Source organism: Balaenoptera borealis (genome assembly GCF_965194805.1).
Source record: "Balaenoptera borealis genome assembly, chromosome: 1".
In the NCBI taxonomy this organism is placed as follows: domain Eukaryota; kingdom Metazoa; phylum Chordata; class Mammalia; order Artiodactyla; family Balaenopteridae; genus Balaenoptera; species Balaenoptera borealis.
Genome location: NC_138860.1, coordinates 52,856,368 through 52,877,620, shown reverse-complemented (window position 1 = coordinate 52,877,620; position 21,253 = coordinate 52,856,368). Strand labels below are relative to the sequence as shown.

The 21,253-nt window shown below is 46.0% G+C and overlaps 2 long non-coding RNA genes across 4 annotated transcripts in view; both read right to left on the bottom strand.

Moving 5' to 3' along the window:
* Positions 1–21,253, bottom strand: part of LOC309605245 — a 110,559-nt gene that overhangs the window by 3,808 nt on the left and 85,498 nt on the right. The window lies entirely within an intron of this gene.
* Positions 364–19,589, bottom strand: LOC309636064. 3 transcript variants are annotated; one of them, XR_014249220.1, is made up of 3 exons: positions 19,395–19,589; positions 7,891–7,986; positions 364–415 (listed from the first exon to the last, which is right to left on the bottom strand). It is a non-coding gene; the product is annotated as an uncharacterized lncRNA (long non-coding RNA). The 3 variants fall into 3 exon arrangements; XR_014249221.1 differs by lacking the exon at positions 364–415 and adding an exon at positions 3,538–3,611; XR_014249222.1 differs by lacking the exon at positions 364–415 and adding an exon at positions 7,167–7,334.

Sequence of the window (21,253 nt, the reverse complement as noted above, 5' to 3'; positions counted from 1 at the left end):
CAATGCTCCATGCCCCGTTTCATCCTAATGCTTCATGACAGCTTTCATCACAATGCTCAATGACCCCTGTCATCACAAGGCTCCATTGCCCTTGTTATCATAATGCTCCATGATCCCTGATATCACAATGCTCCGTGCCACATTTCTTCACAGTGATCCATGCCCCCGTCTTCACAATGCCCCATGACCACTGTCATCACAATGCTCCGTGACCACATTCATCACAAAGCTCCATGACACGTTTCATCACAATGCTAAATGGCTCTTGTCATCACAATGCTCTATGGCGCTTCCCATCACAATGATCCATGACTCCTTTCATCACAATACTCAATCACCACTGTCACCACAAAGCTCCAAGAACCGTTTCATCACAATGCTCCATGACCCATTTCATCACAATGTTCCATGAACGCTTTCATTACAATGCTCCATGATCGCTATCATCACAATAAACCATGACCCATTCCATCAACATGCTGCAGTACCCCTTTCATCACAATGCTCCATGGCCCCTGTTATCATAATCCTCCATGACCCTTGTCTTCACAATGCTCCATGAACCCTGACATCACAATGCTCCATGACCCCTGTCATCCCAGTGCTCCATGCCCCCTGTCGTCACAATGCTAAATAACAATATAGACCACAAAGCCCTATGACCCATTTCATCACAATTCTAAAAGCCTCTTGTCATCAAAATGTTCGATGGAGCTTGTCATCACAATGCTCCATGCCCAATGTCATCAAAATGCTCCATGACCACATTCATCACAATGCTCCATGACACGTTTCATCACAATGCTAAATGGCCCTTGTCATCAGAATGCTCCATGGCGCTTCTCATCACAATGCTCCATACCCCCTTTCATCACAATGCCCCATAATCACTTTTATCACAATAATACATGTCCCCTTTCATTACAATACCCCAGTATGCCTTTCATCACAATGCTCCATGGCCCTTGTCATCACAATGCTCCATATCCACTGTCATCAAAATGATTCATTACCATTTTCATCACAATGATCCATGACCCGTCTCATCAGAATGCTCCATGTTGAGGTTTTCTCCATGCTCCGGTCTTCTCCATGCTCCATGCCCTTGTCATCACAATTCTACATGACCCCTTTCATCACAATGCTCCATGACGAGTTTCATCCCAATGCTCCATGACACCTGTTGTCACAATTCTCCATGGCCCTTGTCATCATATTGCTCCATGACCCCTGTCAACAAAAAGCCTCATGGCCCCTGTCATCACAATGCCCGATGACCCCTGACATCACAATTCTCCATGACTCTTGTCATCACAATGTTCCATAAATTTATCATCACAATACTCCAAGGCCCTTGCCATCACAATGCTCCATGACCCTTGTAATCACAATGCTCCTTGACACTTGTCACCACAATGCTCTATGGCGCTTCCCATCACAGTGATCCATGACTCCTTTCATCACAATACTCAATCACCACTGTCATCACAAAGCTCCATGAACCCTGTCATCACAGTGCTCCATGCCCCCTGTCGTCACAATGCTCCATAACCACATATACCACAAAGCCCTATGACCTGTTTCATCACAATGCTAAAAGCCCCTTGTCATCAAAATGTTCGATGGAGATTGTCATCACAATGCTCCATGCCCAATATCATCAAAATGCTCCATGACCACATTCATTACAATGTTCCAGGATACGTTTCATCACAATGCTAAATGGCCCTTGTCATCAAAATGCTCCATGGCGATTCTCATCACAATGCTCCATACCCCCTGTCATCACAATGCCCCATAATCCCTTTTATCACAATAATACATGACCCCTTTCATTACAATACTCCAGTATGCCTTTCATCACAATGCTACATATCCACTGTCATCAAAATGATTCATTACCATTTTCATCACAATGATCCATGACCCGTCTCATCACAATGTTACATGTTGAGGTCTTCTCCATGCTCCGGTCTTCTCCGTGCTCCATGCCCTTGTCATCACAATGCAACATGACCATTTTCATCACAATTCAAAATGGCCCTTATCATCAAAATGCTCCATGACCCTTGTCATCACAATGCTCCATGACCCCTGTCATCACAATGTTCCATGCTGTGGTCTTCACCAGGCTCCATGCCCTTGTCAGCACAATTCTACATGACTCCTTTGATCACAAGGCTCCATGAAAACTTTCATCCCAATGCTCGATGACACCTGTTGTCACAATTCTCATTGGCCCTTGTCATCACAATGCTCCATGTCTCCTGTCATCAAAAAGCCTCATGACCCCTGTCATCACAATGCCTGATGACCCCTGACATCACAATTCTTCATGACACTTGTCATTACAATGTTCCATGCCCGAGTCATTACAATGTTCCAAGAATTTATCATCACAATCCTCCAAGGCACTTGTCATTACAATGCTCTATGGCCCTTGCCATCACTATGATCCTTGACTCTTTTCATCACAATGCTCCATGAACGCTTTCATCCAAAGGCTCCATGACCCTTGTCATCACAATGCTCCATGACCTCTGTCATCACATTGCTCCTTGACACCTTTCACAACAATGCTCCATGACCATTTCATCACAATGCTCCATGAAAGCTTTCATTACAATGCTCCTTGATCGCTATCATCACAATAAACCATGACCCATTCCAAAAACATGCTGCAGTACCCATTTCATCACAATGCTCCATGGCCCCCGTTATCTCAATGCTCCATGACCCATGTCATCCCAATGCTCCATGACCACATTCATCACAAAGCTCCATGACCCGTTTCATTACAATGCTAAAAGGCCCTTTTCATCAAAATGCTCCATGGCGCTTATCATCACAATGCTCAATGCCCAATGTGATCACAATGCTCTTGACCCCTGTCATATCAATGCTCCATGGCTCTTGTCATCACAATGCTCCATGGCCCTTGTCATCACAATGCCCCATTATCCATTTCATCACAATAATCCATGACCACTTTCATCACAATGCTCAAGACGCCTTTCATCACAATGCTCCATGACAACTGATATCACAATGTTTCATAACACCAGTAATCAAAATGCTCCCTGCCCCATTTCATCATAATGCTTCATGACAGCTTTCATCACAATGCTCAATGACCCCTGTCATCACAATGCTCCATGGCCCTTGTCATCATAATGCTCCATGATGCCTGATATCACAATGCTCTGTGACACATTTCTTCACAATGATCCATGCCCCCGTCTTCACAATGCCCCATGACCCCTGTCATCACAATGCTCCATGACACTTATTTTAACTATGCTCTATGGCCCTTGTCATCACAAAGCTCCATGGCCACTGTCCTCACAATGCTCCATGAGCACATTCATCACAAAGCTCCATGACCCGTTTCATCACAATGCTAAAAGGCCCTTGTCATCAAAATGATCCATGGCCCTTGTCATCACAATGCTCCATATGCCCTGTCATCAAAATAATACATGACCACTTTCATCAAAATGATACATGATCCCTTTCATCACAATGCACCTTGGCCCGTGTCATCACAATGCTCTATGGCCGTTGTCATCACAATGTTCCCTAACCCTTTTCATCACAATGTTCCATGACCCCTCTCATTACAATGCTCCATGCTGTGATCTCCTAAGGCTCCATGCACTTGTCATCACAATGCTACCTGACCCTTTTCATCACAATGTTAAATGACCCTTGTCATCACAATGCCCCATGAACCATGGCATCACAATGCTCCATGGCCCTTCCCATGACAATGTGCTATGACTGCTTTCATCACAATGCTCCATGGCCCCTGTCACCACAATGCTCCATCATGCGGTCTTCACCATGTTCCACGCCCTTCTCATCACAATCCTACATGACACCTTTCATCACCAGCCTCCATGACCAGTTTCATCACAATGCTCTATGACGAGTTTCATCTCAATGCTCCATCCCACCTTTCATCACAATGCTCCTTGGACCATGTCGTCAAAATTCTCCATGACCCTTGTCATCACAAAGTTCTATGGCCCTTGACATCACAATGCTCCATGACCACTGACATAACAATACTCCATCAACCCTGTCATCGCAAAGCTCCTTGACCCTTATCGTCACAATGCTCTATGACACCTTTCATTACTATGCTCAATGACCCATTTCATCATAATGCTCCATGACCGCTTTCATCACAATGCTCCATGATCTCTATCATCACAGTAGTCCAAGATCACTATCATCACAATAATCCATGACCCTTCTCAACACAATGCTCCAGTATCACTTTCATCACAATGCTCCATGGACCCTGTTATCCCAAAGATCCATGACCCCTGTCATCACAGTGCTCCATGTCCCCTGTCATCACAATGCTCCATATCCACTGTCATCACAATGATTCATTACCACTTTCATCACAATGATCCATGACCCGTCTCATCACAATGCTCCACGTTGAGGTTTTCTCCATGCTCCGGTCTTCTCCATGCCCCATGCCCTTGTCATCACAATGCTATATGACCCTTTTCATCACAATGTTAAATGGTCATTATCATCAAAATGCTCCATGATCCTTTTAATTGCAATGCTCCATGGCACTTCTCATCACAATGCGCTATGACCCTTATCATCACAATGTTCCATGCAGTGGTCTTCACCATGCTCCATGCTCTTGTCAGCACAATTCTACATGACCCCTTTCATCACAAGGCTCCATGACAACTTTCATCCCAATGCTCGATGACACCTGTTTTCACAATCCTCGTTGGCCCTTGTCATCACAATGCTCCATGACCCCTGACATCACAATGCCCGATGATCCCTGACATCACAATTCTCCATGACTCTTAGCATCACAATATTCCATGCCCGAGTCATCAAAATGTTTCTTGAATTTATCATCACAATACTCCAAGGCCCTTGTCATCGCAATGCTCCATGACCCTTGTAATCACAATGCTTCTTGACACTTGTCATCACAATGCTTCATGGCCCTTGTCTTCACAATGCTCTATGGTGCTTCCCATCACAATGATCCATGACTCCTTTCAACACAATACTCAATCACCACTGTCATCACAAAGCTCCATGAACACTTTCATCACAATGCTCCATGACCCATTTCATGCCAATGCTCCATGAACGCTTACATTACAATGTTCCATGCTTGCTATCATCACAATAAATCGTGACCCATCCCATCATCATGCTGCAGTACCCTTTTCATCACAATGCTCCATGGCCCCTGTTATCACAATGCACCATGTCCGGTGTCATCACAATGCTAAAAGGCACTTGTCATCAAAAGGCTCCATGGTGCTTGTCATCACAATGCTAAATGCCCAATGTCATCACCATGCTCCTTGACCACTGTCATCACAATGCTCCATTATCCATTTCATCACAATAATCCATGACCACTTTCATCACAAAGCTCCATGATCACGTTCATCACAATGCTCCATGCCCTTGTCATCACAGTGTTCCATGACTTTGCCATCACAATACTCCACGGCCCTTGGCATCACAATTCTCCATGACCCTTGTCATCACAATGCTCCATTATCCATTTCATCACAATAATGCATTACCACTTTCATCACAATGCTCAATGACCCCTGTCATCACAATGTTCCATGCTGTGGTCTTCACCATGCTCCATGCCCTTGTCGTCACAATTCTACATGACCCCTTTCATCACAATGCTCCATGACGAGTTTCATCCCAATGCTCCATGACACCTGTTGTCACAATTCTCCATGGCCCTTGTCATCACAATGCTCCTTGACCCCTGTCAACAAAAAGCCTCATGACCCCTCTCATCACAATGCCCGATGACCCCTGACATCACAATTCTCCATGACTCATGTCATCACAATGTTCCATGCCTGAGTCATTAGAATGTTCCAAGAATTTATCATCACAATCCTCCAAGGCACTTGTCATCACAATGCTCTATGTTCCTTGCCATCACAATGATCCTTGACTCTTTTCATCACAATGCTCCATCACCACTGTCATCACAATGCTCTATGGCCCTTGCCATCACAATGATCCTTGACTATTTTCATCACAATGCTCCATGTTGAGGTCGTCTTCATGCTCCGGTCTTCTCCATGCTCTATGAACTTGTCATCACAGTGCAACATGGCCATTTTCATCACAATGTAAAATGGCCCTTATCATCAAAATGCTTCATGACCCTTGTCATCACAATGCTCCATGACGCCTGTCATCACAATGTTCCATGCTGTGGTCTTCACCATGGTCCATGCCCTTGTCATCACAATTCTACCGGACACCTATCATCATCATGCTCCATGACGAGTTTCATCCCAATGCTCCATGACACCTGTTGTCAGAATTCTCCATGAATGCTATCATCCAAAGGCACCATGAAACTTGTCATCACAATGCTCCATGACAGCTGTCATCAAATTGATCCATGACCCCTTTCAGAACAATGCTCCATGACCCATTTCATCACAGTGCTCCATGAACGCTTTTATCACAATGCTCCATGACCGCTGTCATCACATTACTGCATGACCCTTTTCAGAACAATACTCCATGCCCCCTGTCATCACAAAGCTCCATAACAAGATACATCACAAAGCCCTATGACGGGTTTCATCACAATACTAAAAGGCCCTTGTCATCAAAATGTTCGATGGAGCTTGTCATCACAATGCTCCATGAGCACATTCATCACAATGCTCCATGACACGTTTCATCACAATTCTAAGTGGCCCTTGCCATCACAATGCTCCATGGCGCTTCTCATCACAATGCTCCATACCCCCTGTCATCACAATGCCCCATAATCCCTTTTATCACAATAATACATGACCCATTTCATTACAATACTCCAGTATGCCTTTCATCACAATGCTCCATGGCCCTTGTCATCACAATGCTCCATATCCACTCTCATCACAATGATTCATTACCATTTTCATCACAATGATCCATGACCCGTCTCATCACAATGCTCCATGTTGAGGTCTTCTCCATGCTCCGGTCTTCTCCATGCTTCATGCCCTTGTCATCACAATGCAACATGACCATTTTCATCACAATGTAAAATGGCCCTTATCAAAATGCTCCAGGACCCTTGTCATCACAATGCTCCAGGACCCTTGTTATCACAATGTTCCACGCTGTGGTCTTCACCATGCTCCATGCCCTTGTCATCACAATTCTACATGACCCCTTTCATCACAATGCTCCATGACGAGTTTCATCCCAATGCTCCATGACACCTGTTGTCACAATTCTCCATGGCCCTTGTCATCACAATGCTCCATGACCCCTGTCAACAAAAAGCCTCATGACCCCTCTCATCACAATGCCTGATGACCCCTGACATCACAATTTTCCATGACACTTGTCATCACAAAGTTCCATGCCCGACTCATTACAATGTTCCAAGAATTTATCATCACAATCCTCCAAGGCACTTGTCATCACTATGCTCTATGGCCCTTGCCTCTTTTCATCACAATTTTCCATCACCACTGTCATCACAATGCTCCATGAACGCTTTCATCCAAAGGCTCCATGACCCTTGTCATCACAATGCTCCATGACTGCTGTCATCACATTGCTCCATGACCCCTATCACAACAATGCTCAATGACCCATTTCATCACAATGCTCCATGAACGCTTTCATCACAATGCTCCATGACCACTGTCATCACATTGCTCAATGCCCCGTTTCAGAACAATGCTCCATGCACCCTTTCGTCACAATGCCCCATAACAACATATATCAGAAAGCCCTATGACCCGTTTCATCACAATGGTAAAAGCCCCTTGTCATCAAAATGTTCGATGGAGCTTGTCATCAAAATGCTCCATGCCCAATGTCATCAAAATGCTCCATGACCACATTCATCACAATGCTCCATGGCCCTTGTCATCACAATGCTCCATGGCACTTCTCATCACAATGTTCCATACCCCTGTCATCACAATGCCCCATAATCTCTTTTATCACAATAATACATGACACCTTTCGTAACAATTCTCCAGTATGCCTTTCATCACAATGCTCCATGGCCCTTGTCATCACAATGCAACATGACCATTTTCATCACAATGTAAAATGGCCCTTAGCATCAGAATGCTCCAGGACCCTTGTCATCACAATGCTCCATGACCCCTGTCATAACAATGTTCCATGCAGTGGTCTTCACCATGCTCCATGCCCTTGTCATCACAATTCTACATGACCCCTTTCATCACAATGCCTCATGACGAGTTTCATCCCAATGCTCCATGACACATGTTGTCACAATTCTCCATGGCCCTTGTCATCACAGTGCTCCATGTCCCCTGTCAACAAAAAGCCTCATGACCCCTGTCATCACAATGCCCGATGAACCCTGACATCACAATTCTCCATGACTCTTGTCATCACAATGTTCCATGCCTGAGTCATTACACTGTTCCAAAAATTTATCATCACAATCCTCCAAGGCACTTGTCATCACAATGCTATATGGCCCTTGCAATCACAATGATCCTTAACACTTTTCATCACAATGCTCCATCACCACTGTCATCACAATGCTCCATGAACGCTTTCATCCAAAGGCTCCATGACCCTTGTCATCACAATGCTCCATGACCGCTCTCATCACATTGCTCCATGACACCTTTCACAACAATGCTCCATGACCCATTTCATCACAATGCTCCATGAACGCTTTCAACACAATGCTCCATGATCGCTATCATCACAATAAACCATGACCCATTCCATCAACATGCTGCAGTATCCATTTCATCACAATGCTCCATGGCCCCTGTTATCCCAAAGCTCCAAGACCCCTGTCATCACAGTGCTTCATGACCCCTTTCATCACAATGCTCCATGACTCCTTTCATCACAATGCTCCACGAAACCTGTCATCACAATCCTCCATGACCCCTTTCATCTCAATGCTCCCGGACAACTCATCACACTGCTCCATGACCCCTTCCATCACAATGCTACTTTGTACGTGTCATCACAATGCTCCATGACCCTTATCATCTCAATGCTCTATGGCCCTTGTCATCACAATGCTCCATGACCCCTGTCATCACAATGCTCCACGACACCTGTCAACACAATTCTCCAAGACACTTCTCATCACAATGCTCCCTGACCACTCTCATCACAATGCTCCATGAAAACTTTCATCACACTGCTCCGAGACCCATGTCAACACAATTGTCCAGGACCCCATTCATCACAATGCTCCTTGGCACGTGTCATCACAATGCTCCCTGACTCTTGTCATCACAATGCTCCATTATGCCTTTCATCACCATGCACCAGTACCCCTTTCATCACAATTCTCCAGGCCCTCTGTCACTACAATGCTCCATAACCCCTGACATCACAATGTTCAACGACACCTGTCATCACATTTCACTATGGATCTTGTCATCAAAATGCTCCATGTGCGTGTCATCACAATGCTCCATGACGCTTGTCCTCACAATGCTCCATGGCTGGTCACATCACAATGCTCCATGACCCCTTTCATCAAAATTCTCCATGAAATTTCATCACAGGGCTCCATGAACACTTTCATCATAATGCTCCAGTACCCCCTTTCATCACAATGTCTATGGCCCCTGTCATCACAATGCGCCAGGACCCGTGTCATAACAATGCTCTATGACCCCTGTCATCACAATGCCACATAACCCCTTTTATTACAATGCTCCATTACCCCTTTCATCATAATTCTCTCTGACCACTTTCATCACAATGCCACATAACCCCTTTTATTACAATGCTCCATTACCCCTTTCATCATAATTCTCTCTGACCACTTTCATCACAATGCTCCATGACCCCTGTCGTCACAAAGCTCCATGGCCCTGTCCTCACCATTCTCAATGACACGGGTCATCACAAAGCTCCATGATCCCTGTCATCACAATGCTTCATTATAAATTTCATCACAATACTCCATGACCCCTTTCATCACAATGCTCCAGGACGACTTGCATCACAATGCTCCCTGCCCCCTGTCATCACAATTCCCCAACACCCCTGTCATCACAATGTTCCATGGCCCATGTCATCACAGGACTCCATGATCCTTATCATCACAATGCTCCATGAGAAATTTCATCACAATCCTCCATGACACATTCCATCAGAATAGTCCATGACCCCTCTCATCACAATGCTCCATGACAAATTTCATCACAATGCTCCATGACCCCTCTCAACACAATGCTCCATGACTCTTGTCATCTCAATTCTCCATGGCCCTTGTCATCACAATGCTCCATGCAACCTGTTATCACAACGGTTCATTAACAATTGCATCACAATGATTCATGATCCCTTTCATCATGATGCTCCTTTGCCCATGTCATCACAATGCTCCATGACCCTTGTCATTACAATGCTCTATAGCCTTTGTGATCACAAAGATCCATGTCTCCTTTCATCACAATGCTCTTTAGCCCGTGTCATCACAATGCTCCATGATGCTTTTCAACACAATACTCCATGGCCCATGTCATCACAATGCTCCATGACTCCTGTCATCCCAATGCTCCAGGAACCCTGTCATCACAATGATCCAGGACCCCTCTCATCACAATGCTCCATGACCCCTCTAATCACAATGCTCCATGCTGTATTCTTCACCAGGCTCCATACCCTTGTCATCACAATGCTATATGACTCCTGTTATCCCAGTGCTCCATGACTCCTGTCATCACAATGTTCCATTGCCTTTGTCATCACAATGCCCCATGACCCCTGACATCACAATTCTCCATGGTACTTGTAATCACAATGTTCCATGCCCATGGCATCACAATGCTCTATGACTTTGTCATCACAATGCTTCATGGCCTTTGTCATCAAAATGTTCCTTGACACATGTCATCACAATGCCCCATGACCCCTTTCATCTCATTGCTCCTTGTCCCCTGTCTGCACAATGCTCCATGCCCGTGTCATCACAATTCTCCATGGTCCTTCTCATCACAATGCTCCATGACATATGTCATCACAATGCTCCATGACCCATTTCATCATGGTGCTGAATGACCACTTTCATCAAAATGCTCCATTATCCCTTTCATCACAATGCTCCATGATGGCTATAATCACAATGATCCATGACCCTTTGATCAAAATCCTCGATGATACTTGTCAACACAATGCTCCATGGCCTTTGTCATCACAATGCTCCATGATCCCTTTCATCACAGTGCACCATGACCACTTTCATCACAAGGTTCCATGACCACTTTCATCACAATGCTCCATGTCACCTGTCTTCACAATGCTCCAAAACCCCTCTCATTACAATGCTCCATGACACCTCTAATAACAATGCGCCATGCTGTGGTCTTCACCAGGCAACAAGCCCCTTTCATCACAATGCTCGATTGCCCCTGTCATCACAATGCTCCATGACCCTTTTCAACACAATGCTCCATGACTCCTTTCATCACAATGCTCCACGAAACTTGTCATCACAATCCTCCATGACACCTTTCATCTCAATGCTCCCGGACAAATCATCACATTGCTCCATGGCCCCTTCCGTCACAATGCTACTTTGTAAGTGTCATCACAATGCTCCATGACCCTTATCATCTCAATGCTCTATGGCCCTTGTCATCACAATGCTCCATGACCCCTGTCATCACAATGCTCCACGACACCTGTCAACACAATTCTCCAAGACACGTCATCACAGTGCTCCCTTACCACTCTCATCACAATGCTCCATAACAACTTTCATCACAATGCTCCATGACCCTATTCAGCACAATGCTCCATGACCACTTTAATCACAGTGTTCCATGATCACAATCATCACAATGCTCCCTGACCCATTTCATCACAATGCTCCATGAGCACTTTCATTACAGAGCTCCATGATCGCTATCATCACAATGATCCATGACCCCTTTCATCACAGTGTTCCAGTACCATTTTCATCACAAGGATCCACGACCCCTATCACCACAATGCTCCATGGCACTTATTTTCACTATGCTCTATGGCCCTTGTCATCACAATGCTCCATGACGCTTGTCATCACAATGCTGCATGACTCCTTTCATCACACTGCCCTATGACCCCTGTCATCACAAGGCTCCATGGCCCTTGTCATCACAATGCTCCATAACACCTGTCATCACAATCCTCCATGCCCTTGTCATGACAATACTCCATGACCCCTGTCATCACAAGGCTCCGTGGCCCTTGACATCACAATTCTCCATGACACCTGACAACACAATGCTCCAGTACGCCTTTCATCACAATGCTCCAGGCCCCCTGTCATCACAATGCACCATGATCCCTTTCATGACAATAATCCATGACCCCTTTCATGACAATGCTCCAGTATGCCTTTCATCACAATACTCGATGCCCCCTGTCATCACAATGCCCCATGACCCCTGTCAGCAAAATATTACATGCCCCCTGTAGTCACAATGCTCCATAACCGCTGTCATCTCAATGCTCCAAGACCCGTGTCATCACAATGCTCCATGGCCGGTCTCATCACTGTGCTCCATGACCCCTGTCATCAAAATTCTCCATGAACTTTCATCACAGTGCTCCATGAACACATTCATCACAATGCTCCATGATAACTTTCATCACAATGCTCTAGGATAACCATCATCACAATGCTCCATGATCGCTATCATCACAATGAACCATGACCCCTTTCTTAACGATGCTCCACTACCCCCTTTCATCACAATGCTCCATGGTTCCTGTCATCACAATGCGCCAGGACCCATGTCATCACAATGCTCTACGAGCCCTGTCATCACAGTGCTCCATGACCCCTTGCATCCCAACGCTCCATGACCAATTTCATCTCAACGCTCCATGACTCCTATCATCACAATGCTCTATGGCCCTTGTCATCACAGTGCTCAATGTCTACTGTCATCACAATGCTCCATGAGCACATTCATCACAATACTCTATGAGCCGTTTCATTACAATGCTAAATGGCCCTTGTCATCACAATGTTCTACGGTGCTTGTCATCACAATGCTGCATGACCCCTGTCATCACAATGCTCCATGGCCCTTTCCATCACAATGCTCCATGAACGCTGTCATCACAATGCCCTATGACCAGTATCATCACAGTGCTCCTTGGCTGTTGTCATGAAAATGCTCCATAACCCCTGTCATCACAGTGAACCATGGCCCTTGTCATCACAATGCTCCCTGACCCATTTCATCACAATGCTCCATGACCACTTTCATTACAGAGCTCCATGATCGCTATCATCACAATGATCCATGACCCCTTTCATCACAGTGATCCAGTACCATTTTCATCACAATGATCCACGACCCCTATCACCACAATGCTCCATGACACTTATTTTCACTATGCTCTATGGCCCTTGTCATCACAATGCTCCATGGCCACTGTCATCACAATGCTCCATGACCCGTTTCATCACAATGCTAAATTTCCCTTGTCATCACAATGTTCCATGGCGCTTGTCATCACAATGCTGCATGACTCCTGTCATCACACTGCCCTATGACCCCTGTCATCACAAGGCTCCAGGGCCCTTGTCATCACAATGCTCCATAACACCTGTCATCACAAACCTCCATGCCCTTGTCATGACAATGCTCCATGACCCCTGTCATCACAAGGCTCTGTGGCCCTTGACATCACAATTCTCCATGACACCTGACAACAGAGTGCTCCAGTATGCCTTTCATCACAATGCTCCAGGCCCCCTGTCATCACAATGCACCATGATCCCTTTCATGACAATAATCCTTGAACCCTTTCATCACAATGCTCCAGTATGCCTTTCATCACAATACTCGATGCCCCCTGTCATCAAAATGCCCCATGACCCCTCTCAGCAAAATATTCCATGCCCCCTGTAGTCACAATGCTCCATAACCGCTGTCATCACAAGGCTCCATGACACTTGTCACGACAACGCTCCATGGCATTTTTCATCACAATGTTCCATGCCCCCTTTCATCGCAATTTTTCAAGACAACTTTCATCACAATGCTCCATGACCACTTTCATCACAGTGCTACTTGGCCTGGGTCATCGCAATGCTCCATGACTCCTTTCATCACAATGCTCCATGGCCTCTGACATCACAATGCTCCATAAGCCATGTCATCACAATGTGCCATGACCCCGTCAAAACAATGCTCCATAACCCCTTTCATCACAATGCTCCGTGACCCATGTCAACACAATTGTCCTGGACACCTTTCATCACAATGCTCCTTGGCACGTGTCATCACAATGCTCCATGAACAGTATAATCACAATGCACCATGATCCCTGTCATAACAATGCACTATGACACCTGTCATCACAGTGCTCCAAGACAACTGTCATCACAATGCCACATGACTCCTGTCATCACAATATTCCCTGACATTTGTCATCACCATGCTCCATGACGCCTTTCATCACAATGCACCATTACCCCTTTCATCACAATTCTCCAGGCCCTCTCTCACCACAATGTTCCATAACCCATGACATCACAATGGCCAAGGCACCTGTCATCACAATTCACCATGGATCTTGTCATCAAAAGGCTCCATGCTCGTGTCATCACAATGATCCAAGACTCGTGTCATCACAATGCTCCATGGCCGGTCTCATCACAGTGCTCCATGACCCCTGTCATCAAAATTCTCCATGAACTTTCATCACAGTGCTCCATGAACACATTCATCACAATGCTCCATGATCCCTTTCATCACAATGCTCTAGGACCAACATCATCACAATGCTCCATGATCGTTATCATCACAATGCTCCATGCCCCCGTCATCACAATGCCCCATGACACCTGTCATCACAAGAATCCATGGTCTTTGACATCACAGTGCTCCATGACACCTGTCATCACAATGCTCGATGATTCGTTTCATCACAATGCTCCCTTACCCCTGTCATCACAGTGCTCCATGACCCCTTGCATCACAACGCTCCATGACCAATTTCATCACAACGCTCCATGACTCCTATCATCACAATGCTCTATGGCCCTTGTCATCACAATGCTCAATGCCCACTGTCATCACAATGCTCCATGAGCACATTCATCACAATACTCTATGAGCCGTTTCATCACAATGCTAAATGGCCCTTGTCATCACAATGTTCTATGGTGCTTGTCATCACAATGCTACTACCCCTGTCATCACAATGCTCCATGGCCCTTGCCATCACAATGCTCCATGAACGCTCTCATCACAATGCCCTATGACCAGTATCATCACAGTGCTCCTTGGCTGTTGTCATGAAAATGCTCCATAACCCCTGTCATCACAGTGAACCATGGCCCTTGTCATCACAATGCTCCCTGACCCATTTCATCACAATGCTCCATGACCACTTTCATTACAGAGCTCCATGATCGCTATCATCAAAATGATCCATCACCCCTTTCATCACAGTGATCCAGTACCATTTTCATCACAATGATCCACGACCCCTATCACCACAATGCTCCATGACACTTATTTTCACTATGCTCTATGGCCCTTGTCATCACAATGCTCCATGGCCACTGTCATCACAATGCTCCATGACCCGTTTCATCACAATGCTAAATTTCCCTTGTCATCACAATGCTCCATAGCGCTTGTCATCGCAATGCTGCATGACTCCTGTCATCACACTGCCCTATGATCCCTGTCATCACAAGGCTCCATGGCCCTTGTCATCACAATGCTCCATAACACCTGTCATCACAATCCTCCATGCCCTTGTCATGAGAATGCTCCATGATCCCTGTCATCACAAGGCTCCGTGGCCCTTGACATCACAATTCTCCATGACACCTGACAACACAATGCTCCAGTACGCCTTTCATCACAATGCTCCAGGCCCCCTGTCATCACAATGCACCATGATCCCTTTCATGACAATAATCCATGACCCCTTTCATCACAATGCTCCAGTAAGCCTTTCATCACAATACTCGATGCCCCCTGTCATCACAATGCCCCATGACCCCTCTCAGGAAAATATTCTATGCCCCCTGTAGTCACAATGCTCCATAACAGCTGTCATCACAATGCTCCATGACCCTTGTCATGACAATGCTCCATGGCATTTTTCAACACAATGTTCCATGCCCCCTTTCATCGCAATTCTTCAAGACAACTTTCATCACAATGCTCCATGACCACTTTCATCACAATGCTCCTTGGCCTGGGTCATCGCAATGCTCCATGACTCCTTTCATCACAATGCTCCATGGCCTCTGACATCACAATGCTCCATAAGCCATGTCATCACAATGTGCCATGACCCCGTCAAAACAATGCTCCATAACCCCTTTCATCACAATGCTCCGTGACCCATGTCAACACAATTGTCCAGGACCCCTTTCATCACAATGCTCCTTGGCACGTGTCATCACAATGCTCCATGAAGAGGATCATCACAATGCACCATGATCCTTGTCATAACAATGCACTATGACACCTGTCATCACAATGCTCCAAGACAACTGTCATCACAATGCCACATGACTCCTGTCATCACAATACTCCCTGACCTTTGTCATCACAATGCTCCATGACGCCTTTCATCACAATGCACCATTACCCCTTTCATCACAATTCTCCAGGCCCTCTCTCACCACAATGCTCCATAACCCCTGACATCACAATGGCCAACGACACCTGTCATCACAATTCACCATGGATCTTGTCATCAAAAGGCTCCATGCTCGTGTCATCACAAGGATCCAAGACCCGTGTCATCACAATGCTCCATGGCCGGTCTCATCACAGTGCTCCATGACCCCTGTCATCAAAATTCTCCAGGAACTTTCATCACAGTGCTCCATGAACACATTCATCACAATGCTCCATGATCCCTTTCATCACAATGCTCTAGGACCAACATCATCACAATGCTCCATGTTCGCTATCATCACAATGCTCCATGACCCCTTTCATAACGATGCTCCAATACCCCCTTTCATCACAATGCTCCATGGTTCCTGTCATCACAATGCGCCAGGATCCATGTCATCACAATGCTCTATGACCCTTGTCATCACAATGCTCCATGACCACATTCATCACAATGCTGCATGACCCGTTTCACCACAATGCTAAGTGGCCCTTGTCATCACAATGCTCCATGGTGCTTGTCATCACAATGCCCCATGCCCCCGTCATCACAATGCCCCATGACACCTGTCATCACAAGAATCCATGGTCTTTGACATCACAGTGCTCCATGACACCTGTCTTCACAATGCTCGATGATTCGTTTCATCACAATGCTCCCTTACCCCTGTCATCACAGTGCTCCATGACCCCTTGCATCACAACGCTCCATGACCAATTTCATCACAACGCTCCATGACTCCTATCATCACAATGCTCTATGGCCCTTGTCATCACAATGCTCAATGCCCACCGTCATCACAATGCTCCATGAGCACATTCATCACAATACTCTATGAGCCGTTTCATCACAATGCTAAATGGCCCTTGTCATCACAATGTTCTATGGTGCTTGTCATCACAATGCTGCATGACCCCTGTCATCACAATGCTCCATGGCCCTTGCCATCACAATGCTCCATGAACGCTGTCATCACAATGCCCTATGACCAGTATCATCACAGTGCTCCTTGGCTGTTGTCATGAAAATGCTCCATAACCCCTGTCATCACAGTGAACCATGGCCCTTGTCATCACAATGCTCCCTGACCCATTTCATCACAATGCTCCATGACCACTTTCATTACAGAGCTCCATGATCGCTATCATCACAATGATCCATGACCCCTTTCATCACAGTGTTCCAGTACCATTTTCATCACAATGATCCACGACCCCTATCACCACAATGCTCCATGACACTTATTTTCACTATGCTCTATGGCCCTTGTCATCACAATGCTCCATGGCCACTGTCATCACAATGCTCCATGACCCGTTTCATCACAATGCTAAATTTCCCTTGTCATCACAATGCTCCATGGCGCTTGTCATCACAATGCTGCATGACTCCTGTCATCACACTGCCCTATGACTCCTGTCATCACAAGGCTCCATGGCCCTTGTCATCACAATGCTCCATAACACCTGTCATCACAATCCTCCATGCCCTTGTCATGACAATGCTCCATGACCCCTGTCATCACAAGGCTCCGTGGCCCTTGACATCACAATTCTCCATGACACCTGACAACACAATGCTCCAGTACGCCTTTCATCACAATGCTCCAGGTCCCCTGTCATCACAATGCACCATGATCCCTTTCATGACAATAATCCATGACCCCTTTCATCACAATGCTCCAGTAAGCCTTTCATCACAATACTCGAAGCCCCCTGTCATCACAATGCCCCATGACCCCTCTCAGGAAAATATTCTATGCCCCCTGTAGTCACAATGCTCCATAACAGCTGTCATCACAATGCTCCATGACCCTTGTCATGACAATGCTCCATGGCATTTTTCAACACAATGTTCCATGCCCCCTTTCATCGCAATTCTTCAAGACAACTTTCATCACAATGCTCCATGACCACTTTCGTCACAATGCTCCTTGGCCTGGGTCATCGCAATGCTCCATGGCCTCTGACATCACAATGCTCCATAAGCCATGTCATCACAATGTGCCATGACCCCGTCAAAACAATGCTCCATAACCCCTTTCATCACAATGCTCCGTGACCCATGTCAACACAATTGTCCAGGACCCCTTTCATCACAATGCTCCTTGGCACGTGTCATCACAATGCTCCATGAAGAGGATCATCACAATGCACCATGATCCCTGTCATAACAATGCACTATGACACCTGTCATCACAATGCTCCAAGACAACTGTCATCACAATGCCACATGACTCCTGTCATCACAATACTCCCTGACCTTTGTCATCACAATGCTCCATGACGCCTTTCATCACAATGCACCATTACCCCTTTCATCACAATTCTCCAGGGCCTCTCTCACCACAATGCTCCATAACCCCTGACATCACAATGGCCAACGACACCTGTCATCACAATTCACCATGGATCTTGTCATCAAAAGGCTCCATGCTCATGTCATCACAAGGATCCAAGACCCGTGTCATCACAATGCTCCATGGCCGGTCTCATCACAGTGCTCCATGACCCCTGTCATCAAAATTCTCCATGAACTTTCATCACAGTGCTCCATGAACACATTCATCACAATGCTCCATGATCCCTTTCATCACAATGTTCTAGGACCAACATCATCACAATGCTCCATGATCGCTATCATCACAATGCTCCATGACCCCTTTCATAACGATGCTCCAATACCCCCTTTCATCACAATGCTCCATGGTTCCTGTCATCACAATGCGCCAGGACCCATGTCATCACAATGCTCTATGACGCTTGTCATCACAATGTTCCATGGCCCTTGTCATCACAATGCTCCATGACCACATTCATCACAATGCTGCATGACCCGTTTCACCACAATGCTAAGTGGCCCTTGTCATCACAATGCTCCATGGTGCTTGTCATCACAATGCTCCATGCCCCCGTCATCACAATGCCCCATGACCCTGTCATCACATGAATCCGTGGTCTTTGACATCACAGTGCTCCATGACACCTGTCATCACAATGCTCGATGATTCGTTTCATCACAATGCTCCCTTATCCCTGTCATCACAGTGCTCCATGACCCCTTGCATCACAAGGCTCCATGACCAATTTCATCACAACGCTCCATGACTCCTATCATCACAATGCTCTATGGCCCTTGTCATCACAGTGCTCAATGTCCACTGTCATCACAATGCTCCATGAGCACATTCATCACAATACTCTATGAGCCGTTTCATTACAATGCTAAATGGCCCTTGTCATCACAATGTTCTACGGTGCTTGTCATCACAATGCTGCATGACCCCTGTCATCACAATGCTCCATGGCCCTTTCCATCACAATGCTCCATGAACGCTGTCATCACAATGCCCTATGACCAGTATCATCACAGTGCTCCTTGGCTGTTGTCATGAAAATGCTCCATAACCCCTGTCATCACAGTGAACCATGGCCCTTGTCATCACAATGCTCCCTGACCCATTTCATCACAATGCTCCATGACCACTTTCATTACAGAGCTCCATGATCGCTATCATCACAATGATCCATGACCCCTTTCATCACAGTGATCCAGTACCATTTTCATCACAATGATCCACGACCCCTATCACCACAATGCTCCATGACACTTATTTTCACTATGCTCTATGGCCCTTGTCATCACAATGCTCCATGGCCACTGTCATCACAATGCTCCATGACCCGTTTCATCACAATGCTAAATTTCCCTTGTCATCACAATGTTCCATGGCGCTTGTCATCACAATGCTGCATGACTCCTGTCATCACACTGCCCTATGACCCCTGTCATCACAAGGCTCCAGGGCCCTTGTCATCACAATGCTCCATAACACCTGTCATCACAAACCTCCATGCCCTTGTCATGACAATGCTCCATGACCCCTGTCATCACAAGGCTCTGTGGCCCTTGACATCACAATTCTCCATGACACCTGACAACAGAGTGCTCCAGTATGCCTTTCATCACAATGCTCCAGGCCCCCTGTCATCACAATGCACCATGATCCCTTTCATGACAATAATCCTTGAACCCTTTCATCACAATGCTCCAGTATGCCTTTCATCACAATACTCGATGCCCCCTGTCATCACAATGCCCCATGACCCCTCTCAGCAAAATATTCCATGCCCCCTGTAGTCACAATGCTCCATAACCGCTGTCATCACAATGCTCCATGACCCTTGTCATGACAATGCTCCATGGCATTTTTCATCACAATGTTCCATGCCCCCTTTCATCGCAATTCTTCAAGACATCTTTCATCACAATGCTCCATGTCCACTTTCATCACAATGCTCCTTGACCTGGGTCATCGCAATGCTCCATGACTCCTTTCATCACAATGCTCCATGGCCTCTGACATCACAATGCTCCATAAGCCATGTCATCACAATGTGCCATGACCCCATCAAAACAATGCTCCATAACCCCTTTCATCACAATGCTCCGTGACCCATGTCAACACAATTGTCCAGGACCCCTTTCATCACAATGCTCCTTGGCACGTGTCATCACAATGCTCCATGAACAGTATCATCACAATGCACCATGATCCCTGTCATATCAATGCACTATGACACCTGTCATCACA